A 13,200-nucleotide genomic window follows, 5' to 3' on the forward strand; every position below is an offset into this window, starting at 1 on the left:
TATCATAAATGGTAAGTAGGTCTCACATTCTACTAACTCACTCCACTCACATTCAATTATAAAATCAATATAAATAAGTGGACTCCATATTTCATTTCCAACCCACTATTTTTTTTACATTTCTTAAAACTCGTACACATACCAAATGTGACTCCTATAAAAAGATAAAGGCATTAAATTAATATTTGCTCCAAGATCATAAAGTGCCTTAACTTTTACATTGTTTCTTAATGCACAAGATAAAGTGAAACTCCCTAGATCCTTGTATTGGATAGGTAGTCATTTTTGAATTATAGCACTGCAGTTCTCAGTCAGTCCTACTGTCTCATATTTTCCCTATTTTCTCTTCTTGGCGACTACATCTTCCAACAATTTTGCATAATTAGACATTTGTTGTAGCGCCTCCACAAATGGTATGTTGATATAGACTTTGCTTATCACATTCAGGAATTTGACAAACTGAGCATTCAACTTTTTACTTGTTAACCTGTGAGGGAAAGGGACACCAGCAGGCAAGGATCCTCTATAGTTTTGCAAAACACAAGAAGCCATGCTGTGCCCTTATGCACTGTCTTGATCAAAAAGAGGAATCAACTTCAACCAATATGAGGCACGGCCATAAATAACATACAGATCACAATTGGAAAGGGTTTTTGTATAAATGTACTGCATAGTAATTGTTGGCAATATTTGTTAATTTTTTACTGTGTTGCGTGATATGTGATACTACAAGTTTCAGCTTTTGCAATTTGCATCTCTATTCATTATGTGCACCATAATAATAATACTACTGTATTAACAGTTCACCGTTAATTGTTTTAATGTATGTTCAATATTTCCTCGTTAATTGTTTTAACGTATCTTCAATATTTCCTCCTTTGTATTTATTTGAATAGATATTTAGGAACTTGAATATGTACACATACACGCGGGAGGGTTATATTGCTAACTCAATATTTAATAGCTAACTATAACTAAATAATAGCCATTAGATATTCAAATTAAGAGCCTAGTTCATCAGCCCCGAAATGTCAATACGATCAACAAAAAAGTCAATAAGGGTATTAAGGTCAATTTACAACAAATTAGTTGTAACTAACTTTTGAAAAATATCTCATAACTTTAAAACGCATATAACTTTCTCGATTTAAATTATTTTTTCGCACAACATATATCAAAATTTCATAAAGATTCTAACGAGATCTCACTTGCATATGTTCCGATGTCAAAATTTAAAAAAATTCAAAAAATTTTAATTTTTTCGTACAACAACAAATGTCAAAATAGTATATAAAATATGTCAATATAATACATGTAGAATGTCAATATAAGCAATATGTTAACATTCTCAAAGCATTGTGTTGACATTCTCAAAGCATTGTGTTGATATTTTCGAAATACTATATTGACATTTTCATCAAAAACCCTAATTTGGTATTTTTTTTATCTTTTTCGATTTAGGAAACGAAAATTACACATGACAAATTGTAGACCACAAGTTTTCTAAAATCCTATGGTCTTAAATTAGTTGTAGTTAGCAATTAAATGATGAGTTAGCAATTGATCACTCTCCTACATACACATGCGTATTTTGGTTTATTTATTTTGATTTAGAATAAAATTACTTTTGTCTAAATTAATTTGTTTTGAATAATTTAGCTAAAGGATAATTTACATATAAATTTCTATTCTTTTGTCAAATTTTAATATTGTATCAACTTTAAAATTCAATTATAAATTATCAAATTATTGATATATTTGATTTGCAACCAAATTATTTATTTGTTCTGAATTTATAACTAAATTATTAATTTGTTCTAATTTTGGAACGAATAAGATTTCAACGTTAGCTTGATAACTTAAATTAAGTGGTACTTTTTAGGCAACGAAACAATATCTTATACTTAATTAAATAATTTAATTTGTTGAATAAGTTATAGCGGATTTTCTAAACTAGTACGCAAATTTAACCATCCAAATTACCATTTTTTTTAAAATTTTTATCATAACCAATGTTTTACTGGTTGAGATTTCAAAATATGAATTGACATAAAAACTAGAGTACATGTTAATTTTTATATTTATCAAGGCAACTTAGTGTTCATTAGTTAATAAAAGAAGTCACAATAACGATTTTAATAAAAGAAGTCACAATAACGATTTTAGTAAAAGAAGTCAGAGCAACCATTGAAAAATAAGTCAAAATAAAAAATAAATAAATGAGAAAGTATTTTAAATCAAAATGAACAAAACTAAAATATATACATAATTCAAATTTATAAATGTATATGCAAAGAAATACAAAGGAGGAAATATTAAAGATGTATTAAAACAATTAACAGTGAATTTATAATAGTAGTATATATTTATTAGGGTGCATATAACGAATAGGATGCAAATTGCAAAAGCTTAAACTTGTTACTAATTAAAGCTCGAGTAGTAATACTACAACTTATCCAAAATAAAGTCACGCCACATTAGGAGAAAAAAGCCAACAAATTTTATGCATACCCCCGTCCACGATTTAAAGAACCCTTTTGCCATTTTGGTTTGTCCACGATTTATAGAACCATTTACTTTATTCCACTTTTAGTATGCGGATCCCACATCCCACCAACTTTTTACACTCACAATCCAATATAAAGCTAATACTTTAAATGGATCCCACAACCCTAAACCCTCAAACAATTTCTTAAAATTCGTGCTTGAGTCAAAATGACTCTTTAAATGATGGACGGAGGGAGTATAAAACGACAGTGTATAAGGCACAACATGGCCTGCTGTGTTTTGCAAACCTGCAGATGATCCTTTCCCGGACACCAGTTGTACTGATGAACTTCGGCTGACTAGTGGAATGAATCTCAGCGGGTCGCCGTACCGGATTTGAGGTCTAGATCTCTTACAGCAGACCACTGTCGAGTGGTGCAGCGGTCGCTGGGGTTGATGTTGACTCGACTGATGATGAAGAATCCAGCGGGCTGCTGTGAAACTTTCCAGCAGGCGACTGGGAATGGTCGGCAGTAGGCTCTGAATCGATCTGTTCCTTAGCTTTTTCTCTTCTTGCCCTGCCCAGATCTGATGGGTTTGGGGGCTCATACGCAGTCCCACTGCGCAACTGCACCTCATGACAATTCCCTTTATGATTAATTTCTGGGAAATTGCCCTGGTGTGTGCTTACTCCATATTGTAGTGGCTAGGATCCCCACGTGCTACTCCAACCTGCAAGACAAGGCTAGATAAGCTTTGTTCCTAGAGTCCAATGTTTCTTTTCAGGTTATTCAACCTCTATACTTTTCGATTTCCTTCTACCTTAATGATGCATTTTTTCTAATAGCTCATCCCATTTAGAGTGGGGTTCTTCTTCCATACCTACACAGAATTCAATATTTTTGTTAGAGCAGTAATCTTGTGCAGAATGTGAGTAATTAGAGCAATCATTATAATAATATTTTCCTCCTTGGTTGGGATCATAATATTCTTCGTAATATCCTCCTTGTTGCTCTTCATCGTAATAGTATGCATTTTCCATTCTTGTAGGAAAATCTATCGAAACAAAAATTAAATAAAAGTAGTAAAATCCAAAGTAGCAGAATAATCCGTTGAAAAATATCAATCACGAAATGTGAAAGTAATCCCCGACAACAACGCCAAAAACTTGATGCACTTTTTATTAACACTAAATAAACCTGTAAGTATACAGAGTATAGCTAAAGGTCAGTATCGGATATCGATCATGAAGAAACCTATCACAGATTGACTATCCTCTACTAAGAGTCTCTACTATTTGGAAAAACAAGAAATTTTGGTTTGAAAAATAAATTTTTTTAAATAAAGAAATCAATAGCAAATGCAGATAAAAACACAGAGATAATCAAATGATATAGGGAATTCCAGGGATGTGCTTTCACAGTTATGATTTATACAAGTTTCAACTACAACACCCTAACACAGTGCATACTTTACTAGAAAGAGTCACATAAGTATTGTCCATGCGACACAAAGTAGATCACAGACACTAGGGGCGTCAATCCTAGATTTGTAACTCTTAAAGGCTCCTAAGACTCCTAATGTTCTCGCTCTCAATTAACAGAACCGTTTTAAGGGGAACTAATTGTAACGTCAACTAAGCTCTTCTAACATGCAAACCTCCTCTCACGATTATGTTGCATGTCAATAAATCATCATAAAATGTGTCACTAAAACATGAAGCATTATCCAACACTTAGAATAGAAGCAAAGCAATGAACAAAACAAATATTAAATAAATAAGAACTGTATAAACCAAAGTCGTTACTAAAAAATCCCTAGAATTCTATGAGTTTAGTTACATATGATAAAATAATCTAAACACGTAGTTTGTAGGGAAACATAGAAAAAATAAGAACTAAAGCAATATAACCCAAAGGTTGAATCTTGTAGTCTTGATCTTCTCTTGAATTCCACTCTTCAAACACCTTGGATCTTGATGAACAGTGGAATGGAACTCTCAAATATTCTACTCTGGAAATTATGCAGCAAAAGGTTCTTTTGATGAAGCTTTAGGGGGTATTTATAGCCTCAATGTCGAATCCCACAACATGGTAAATCTTTAGCACATTATGGTAAGTGTTGGAGAGAAAATAGGGCAATTTCTGTGCGCCACATTTTTCCAATGGGCTGCTACACTTCGTTCAGCGATCGCTGCAAATCAATAGATCATAGAAACTCAAATGGATCAAGTTTAGAAGAAGGTAAAGGAGGAAAGAGTCAAGACAACAGCACGAGTCACTGATATCAACAAGAAGTGGGTTGCCAAGAAGACAAATGATGAAGCCAGCACCCCTGGGACGAAACCTGGGGACTGTGCGAACCCCAACGGACCGTTGCACGGGCTGCTGGTGAATAGTCAAAGGCAGCCGATTCCAAACAACCTGTGCAGCACAATGAGATTGTTTTAGCCTAAAAAGAAGTTCAAGCTTGAAGAACAATTTAAACACTTCTTAAATATGTTTTGCAAGGTCCATACTATAACATCCCTCTTATTGATGCTTTGCAGGAAATTTCTAGGTACGCAAAATTGTTAAGCGCGACAGTGATGAAAAAGCAAAAGCTCAAAAAGACTGACCTTAAGCTACCTCTTCACTGCAGTGAGATCATACAAAAGGAGAGGGTCGTGAAGCAGAGAGATCCCGACCAATTTATTATTAGGTGCTCTATCGGAGATGGCAAGGTGGATAAAGCTCTCTGCGACTTGGGGGCTAGCATAAACATCATGCCGTTGAAGTACTTTGAAAAGCTAAATATCGGGCCACTCAAAACAACCAATGTGATCTTAGGGATGGCCAATAACACTGCAATAAAGGCTGTAGGAGTAATCAATGATGTATTGGTAAAGGTTGACGATTTTATTTTCCCTGCTGATTTCTTTATTCTCGATATGAAAGTAGATAAGCAAGTACCTTTAATCCTAGACAGAAATATTCTAGTCACTTGCAAAGCTCTCATTGATGTAGGTAGAGGCGAGATCACTATAAGTGACAACCACAACAAATCAACTTACCACATCGAGAGTGCGATGCTCAAGGATGAAGAGGCACGCCAGGCAAAGAAACAAGAAGAATGCAGGATGGTCATGATGTGTGACAAATCAAAGTCTTTCAGACTATTAGAAGGGGAAAATACTTCTAAACCATCAATTTTTATAGTCACTCCAGAACCCCAAGTCACTAACAAGAAAAGGCCTAAGCTTTAGCATACTCCTTTTGCAGGAAAGGACTACTAGGAAGAAGAAGCCCCTACATCTCATTAACTCCGAGGTCTATGTGATCAAGACCATGAATGGAAAATTCAAGTTGTGGAAGAAAATTTGCAACAAAATAATTCCATTTGCGGTGTATAAGATGAGGGTCATTAGTCCACCCACTTAGAAGGGTCACTCAATGTCGAGCTAACGACTTTAAAAAAAACGCTTGTTGGGAGGCAACCCAACATTATCTTTCCTTTTTATTTATTTGTGCTTTATGTTTCTATTATATTTCTCATTAAATTTCCGTGCATATTTTTCTGTGCACATGAAAACAAAATAGACTAATTTCCAGCGGCCGCTAGAATTGTACATAGTGGTCGCTCTTATTTTCAATGTACATGAACGGGTTCAGACCCTAGGGGCGGGCCGTAGCAGCCCGGTGGAGTTGGCCGTTTCAAACGTACAGCCCACTGGTCCGCTAACTCACGCCAGCGGTCGCTGGTGAAGAGTTAGTGACGCGATTCAGTTTATAAAAGGTGAGTTTTTCTCCACCACACCTACAATTCCTCCCTTGCACACGACCCCCACTCCATAAAATCACCAATTTTCTTCCAAATTCACACACCCACACTCTCATTCTTCCATTCCCATCGTTATTTAAAGCTTTCAATGTTGAATTCTCTCAAAGTGAAGATATGTTCCTCTTTTGAATTTATGAGTTTTTGTTTGAATTCTTTCATGGAATTTGCTTTGTATTGATGAATTGTTCAGTTGAAAAACATGCTTTAGTACGGGGGATGAGTTTGATAATGTTTTCATTAGGGTTGGCAATTTTTGACACGATACGATAACACGACACGAACCGGCACGAAAATAATGGGTTTGGGTCAGAGCTTATTGGGTTCGTGTCCTTATCGGGTCGACCCGTTAAGGACACGAAAATTTCGTGTCGTGTTCGTGTCGGGTTCGTGTTATCCGTTAACAATACGTGTCCGTGTCGTGTTCGTGTCGTGTTCGTGTTATCCGTTAACAAATAATATTTTAATATTATTAATTCTTATTATTTTCATTTTTAATAGGTTTAACCGTTATCAGGTCGTGTTGTTATCGAGTCGTTATCGTGTCATCTCATGTACGTGTTGTTATCGTGTCGTGTTGACCCGAATTGGTTCATGTCGTTAATGGGTTCGTGTCGTGTTCGTGTCGTGTTCGTGTCTGAGGGTTTCGTGTCGTGTTCGTGTTCGTGTTTGAGGTTTTCTTAACGGGTCGTGTTCGTGTTTGTTGTTATCGTGTTTGTGTCGTTATCGTGTCGACACGATAACGACCCGACATACACGATTTGCCACCCCTAGTTTTCATGTGCTTACCATGGTTAAATTTTGCATATGTTGAAGGTGGTGAATAGTTTGCTTCATTGTTGGTGATTTTCCCTTTATGTTTTTCATTGTTTGATGTTACAATCATGTTCATAGCATTATGAGGCTATTATTACTTCCATGAATTATGACACTTTGATTCTTTTATAGATTGTTGATTTTTGTTGAATATATTGATACGTCTCTGCATGGGGATAGATACATGTTGGGGGATGATTTATGTTTACCCTAAATTGTTGAAATTGATCATACTTGTTTATATGTTACAATTTAGGATGTTGTTTTTGCAAGCTTGTATTCTGTGGCCTATTTGTTTTATATAATTGAATACAAGTTTGGGGGAGTCCTTGTTGTTTTATACTATATACCCTCTTTTAAGAGAGATAATTTTTCTTGTAGGAAAATGGCAACAAGAGGACGTTAGGAGAGTGCGAAGAGCTATGACATTACCCTCGCCACTGAGGACCATAAGGCCATGTGGAAGAGGGTCTCTGCTAAGGACATGATGTCATCTAGGTATTCACACGAGTTCCCCTTGACTACTTTGGGCATCTTGGAGGATTTGTGGGGTTTGTGCAACATTGGAGAGAAAAACGGCCTCATTCACCTGTTCCAAGGGTGATGACCCTCGTATAGCAGACTCACTCTCGAGTTCCTCAGCACGCTCAAGGTGCACCGAAACCGTCGTTCTCGCAACCCAAAGAGGATCGACTTTTGCCTCGGCAACATGAACCACTCATTGTCCATGACCGACTTGTGTGAGGTCTTCCAATGCTATGACCCCAACCCAGATGAGGAGGTGGATTATGAGTACTCAGATGTTTGGAGGGCATTTACTACTGATGGTGAAGAAATTGAGTTGGGATACGCTAAGTCGTCAGCCATCCGCAACCCCGTCCTTCGATACCTCCACCGAGCCATGACACAGTTGATCTTTGCTCGAGTAGATGGCGGTGGGGTGTCCCAAACAGAGTTAGATGTGATGTGGTACCTTCTAAACAAGAAGGGGTTCAACTTGGGCATATTGATTACCATTTACCTCGACTGCATCTCCAAGAAGGATGGGAGTACTATTTGCTGTGGGGGATTGATTACGGTGATTGTTGAGTATGTGGGGATCTCGACTTTGGATTTCACCACCGATATGGGAGAGATGTTCATCACCTACGAGGTGTTGTTTGCAGTGGAGCTCATGAAGACTGATTCTAGTGGTAAAACGTTCTTTCTCCAAGTGGATCGGGATTACTTTTCCGTTCCTATTGACCAAGGTGGACACGTGAGACAATCAAACCATGTGGAAGCTCAACACTCAAGCCCACCGCCGTGCCATCGAAGCGACTCCTATGCAAGGAGAGTTTAGGAAAAGGAACATCCCTACCCACACCCCTGCCTTTGATCCCAAGAACGACCCCACCTTTGATGCTATTGAGAATTATCATGAGGGGGACGAGCAATCCAATGCTCAAGAAGGTGGGGTCCATCAAGAAGAAGCAGAGGAAGAGGAAGTAGATGGCCACCGCCGCCGCAATAGAGCTAACCGTCGTTGCGGGAGGCCTAATCCCAATGATGAATTCCAAGCCGACACTTCTGCCTCCTAGGAGAAATGTTCTCCTACATGCAAAACATATCTCACACTTGGGACAATCATTGGGTGGAGCAACAACAAGAGAATGCCTTCAATCGTCAAGGTTGGGCGGCTCAAGGGGATTGGCGGACGACGGAGAAAGAATTTTGGGAGACTCACAGGCTTCAAGATGTGCAAAAATGTCAGCAAATAGCCGAGCTCCAAAGGATGGCCACCGAAGCACAAGAGGAGCGCCAAACCATGAGTGGCGATATCGCTTATTTGATTGGATCATTCTCGGCGACCGCTGGCGCTTGCGTAGCAGCCCACTGGAGAATCACTGGAACGGTTCTATTTCTTTTCCAGCGACCGCTGAAACACTCCCAACGGCCCGCTGGACCTTCCACCACAATCCAACCACATTTTTTCGACTTTTGCTGAATTTTTGCTCCGTCCAGCTTCAGCGTGAAATTTCAAGGTATCTTTACTGCTTTTATAGATTACTCATGTCTCAACCGACTCTACAAACTTATTCCACACTTATTTTAGAATAAGTTTGGGGGGATGACTTGGTGAACCGTGAGTTTAAAACTTTTGTTTTCTTTTTGTTTTAAAAGAACCGGAGGTGAAAATATGTCATGAACATAGGATGGAGAACTTAGAAACACGCATGTATATGGACACATTAGATTGGGTTGCCAATGATATTAAATTCTTTTCATCTTTGATTAAGTATGACTTAACGTGTTGATTTGATGGTTTGATAAAAAGGTGCATAATTAGTGAATTGCTTGTTCGCCTTGAATCATGCTTATAACTTTTGAGATTTGAGCCTTAATTCCTTCTTGTGTGATTTCTCTGCATGTATGTATATGTTTCTAGAACTTGCTCCTCGTCTGTCTAAGTTTACATAGTGTTTAAGTTGATAAGGGAAGATGATTGGCCATCTTTTCATAGCCTAATTTTATATCCAAAATTTTTAACTTTTTTCAAAAATCTCTTTTAACCTTTGGAGCCAATTTTGATCCTTTAAGCCTATTCTTTGAAAGCCAAATTAATGGAGACAATTATTTGGGTTAGAATAGTATTTTTATTTTTATTTTTGTAAAGGAATTGGAGAGATAAGGGAGAAATTATATAAAGTGGAAAAGTAGTTTGTTTATATGAAACAGTGCAAGTTGTGAAATAGAAAAAATTAAAAGTGTGCTTGATCTAGAAAAGATGCTTTTAGTATAAAAAGAAAAATAAAAAGAAAAGAAAAAAAAGTTGAGTAGAAAAAGGAAAAAAATCAAAGGATTGGGAAAATGCGTTGAAGTTAGAATAATTGTCAAAAGTGTCTTGGGTTTGAAAGAAAAGTGGAGTCTATTTTACTCTACTTGAGAATTTTTCTTTTTTTAGTCACTTTTAGCCAAATATTCTTCACCTACCAAAGAGCCTACATTACAACAAAAAATAAAGATTTTTCTGACTTTTGATGCTTAATCACATCTAGTAGAGGAGGGATTAAACTTTGAGCAAGTCTATGGTAAACTTTGCATGATGTATGATTTGAATGCTTATACATAGTGCCAACACTTTGAGAGTAAGAGATAAATACACTTTCCATCTTTGGAAGTTTGCCCACTTGTGAGTGCATGATTTCAAGGTGATATACGAGTTAGTTATGAAAGTGCATTATTAAGTCTTGCTTGATTTGATTGCATTAATTCATGCTTAATCTATTTCTTCCTTATTTTGAGGCAATTACAACGTCTATTCCTTATGCAATCCGTGCGTCTATATATGTTTCTTTTATGTTTTGTTTGAGGACAAACAAAGAGTTAAGTTTGGGGGAGTTGATACGCTCAGATTTTGCACTGTTTAAAGGCCATTATTTGGTCTGTTTTGAGTGTCAAAGTTGCAGTACATGTCTATTATTTGCATATTTTTATCTATTTTGTATTTTGACGTGTTTTGTGATAAATGTGCAAAATAGAGCCTAAAAAGATAGCAAAAAGTTGAAGATGGAAATGTGGAATATCGAGCCAGCCAGCGGTCCACTGCACCTCAGCCATCGACCGTTGGCTGCCATCAACCGCTACCCATGTAGCGGTCCGCTTTGGAAAATAGGTTGAAAGATGAACACGCCCAGCGACCGCTGATTTAGATCCAGTAGCTACAGAGTGATTTGCAGCGACCGTTGAAACAAGTGCAGCGACCACTAAACGAAGTGCAGCTGCCCGCTGGAAAAACACGACGCACAGAAATTGCCCTATATTCTCTCCAAGACTTACCATACCGTGCTAAAGATTTACCAAGTTGTGGGATTCGACATTAAGGCTATAAATACTCACTCAAGCTTCATCAAAGGAACCTTTAGCTGTATAATTTTCATAGTAGAATATTTGAGAGTTCCATTCCACTGTTCATCAAGATCCAAGGTATTTGAAGAGTGGATTCAAGAGAAGATCAAGACTACAAAATTCAACCTTTGGGTTCTATTGCTTTAGTTATAATGTTTTCTATGTTTTCCTTACAAACTATATGTTTAGATTATTTCATTATCTGTAACTAAACTCATAGAATTTTAGGAATATGTTAGTAAGGACTTTGGTTTATACAGTTCCTATTTATTTAATATCCGTTCTGTTCATTACTTTGCTTCTATTCTAAGTGTTGGATATTTGCTTCATATTTGAGTGACACATACTATGATGATCTATTGACTTGCAACATAATCGTGAGAGGAGGTTTGCGAGTTAGAAGAGCTTAGTTGACGTAACAACTAGCTTCCCTTAAAACGACACTGTTCATTGAGAGCGAGAACATTGGGAGTCAAAGAAGCTTTTAGGAGTTACAAATCTAGGATTGACGTCCCTAGTGTCTGTAATCTACTTTGTGCCGCATGGATAATATTTATGTGACTCGTTCTAGTAAAGTAAGAACTGTGCTAGGGTTTTGTAGTTGGAACTTGTATAAACCATAACCGTGAAAGCACATTCCTGAAATTCTCTTATCTCATCTGTTTTATCTCTTTGATTTTATCTGCAATTGTTTACTTGCTTTCGTTCTTTTCAATTTTTTCTTTTCAGAACCCAAAAATCATTCTTTTTTCAAATAGTATAAGGATAGCCAATCTGTGATAGGTTTCCCCGTGATCGATATTCTATACTGACCTTTAGCTACACTATTTACGCTCTATATACTTGCAGGTTTATTTAGTGCTAATAAAAAGTGCATCAGACACTCAAAACTGACCAAATAAAGGCCTTAAAATAGTGCAAAATCCGAGCGTAGCATTGCACCATCAATTTCATCATTACAAACTAAAATCTTCAATCATTCACGACTTGTAACTGTTGACAACAACATACAATTGTCCATGACAAAAAACAATTTGTCAAATACAATCCAACATTAGCAAGTGATTGATCATGAATTTTGTTAATGGTCATTGCATATGATACAGTTAAAGGGAACTGGTGTCGCTGAAACTTAAATGGCAACTTTGGATCAGAAGGTATTAAAGACATACTAGGAATCAAAATTTATGACCAACATTGTGACCACTTAAAACTTTCGCCTCCAAAATCATCAAGACGTGTAATTATTAACCGAGTACCATTACACAATCCATGATCAACATTCCTTAACAACATCACAAGAACACCAACCTTCAAAAGCAATTCATGATTAGGAATACCAGATAACTAATACTCCGTCTGTCCCATTAGAAATGAAACGTTTTTCTTTTTGGTTTGTCCCATTACAAATGAAACATTTCTAAAAATGAAAACAATACTCTCTCTTACTTTACTCTCTCTCTAATAACTCACAAAACAACACTACATAAAATCCCATGCCGAAAAGCAAATGTTGCATATTTAATGGGACCGAGGGAGTACAACATTGTAGGTTGAGTCTTGTAAAAGTAGAAGAACATAGATGAAGAAGATGTATATGAATCAATGGACAAAAAGATCAGATAATAGAAGTGAGGATGATGGGAGAGAGGAACATATGAGGTAAAAACATAGATAATAGATAGATCTGCAAAAACAGTTTAAAAACTTAAAGAAACAATAACTAATCCAACATTGCAAGTAGATGAAGAAGATGTATCTGAAGCAATGGACATAAAATCAAATAGGTGAAGTGAAGGCAATGGGAGAGACAAACAAATGAAGTAAAAACATAGTGAATAGATAAATAAATAAATCTGCAAAAACAGAATAAAAACTTAAAGAAACAATAACAAATCCAACAATTCAAGTTTGAGTATTTGGAGAACATGCGCGTAAAGCAATGGAGAGAAAATTCAGAATTACATATTGGCGGCAATGGAAGGCAGACGCAGATTGAGTAATTCAGTTGAGTAATTCAGTTGCTTGGTGATTTTAATATAATAATAAATGAGTATTTATAGGAGAAGAAATGTGAATGTGAGCTGATATGATTAAAAAAATGGGCCTACTAATAGCATGAAAAAGATGCATGTTCCCCAGAAAAACATAATAAAAGAATAGACCTTTCACATAATAACTAAAAGATTAACA

Source organism: Salvia splendens, chromosome 21 (assembly GCF_004379255.2).
Source record: "Salvia splendens isolate huo1 chromosome 21, SspV2, whole genome shotgun sequence".
NCBI classification, from domain to species: Eukaryota; Viridiplantae; Streptophyta; class Magnoliopsida; order Lamiales; family Lamiaceae; genus Salvia; species Salvia splendens.